Source organism: Echinops telfairi, unplaced genomic scaffold (genome assembly GCF_000313985.2).
Source record: "Echinops telfairi isolate 266 unplaced genomic scaffold, ASM31398v2 ScPeMD7_7424;HRSCAF=8462, whole genome shotgun sequence".
Lineage (NCBI taxonomy): Eukaryota > Metazoa > Chordata > Mammalia > Afrosoricida > Tenrecidae > Echinops > Echinops telfairi.
In genome coordinates, this window is record NW_022111324.1 from 9,736,403 (window position 1) to 9,736,814 (window position 412).

A 412-nucleotide genomic window follows, 5' to 3' on the forward strand; every position below is an offset into this window, starting at 1 on the left:
TTGTCCCAGTGTTGCCTTCTGCCTCTGAGGCTGGACAAAGATGTGGAGGCTGAGTAGGAAATGCCTTCCCTCACTAGTGGTTGGCCACTGCCCATCACGGAGGTGGTCATTTGCAGGGCCTTTGGTATGTCAGTTAGGTGGTCCATGTACTGTGTCCCAGGCCATGGGCCCATGGGGAGCCTGGACCACCAGATAAGTTTTTCAATGTTGTAAATTTAAAATGTCATAAAATGGAACAGTTGATAAATAAGGAATCGGGAACCCTGGTAGCATAGAGGGTTATGCATTAGGCTGCTAACCTCACGTCAGCTGTTCAAAACTACCAGTAGCTCTGCTGAAGAAAGATGAGGCTTTCTCCTGTAAAGATTTATAGCCTCAAAACCCCACAGGGGCAATTCTACTCTGTCCTATA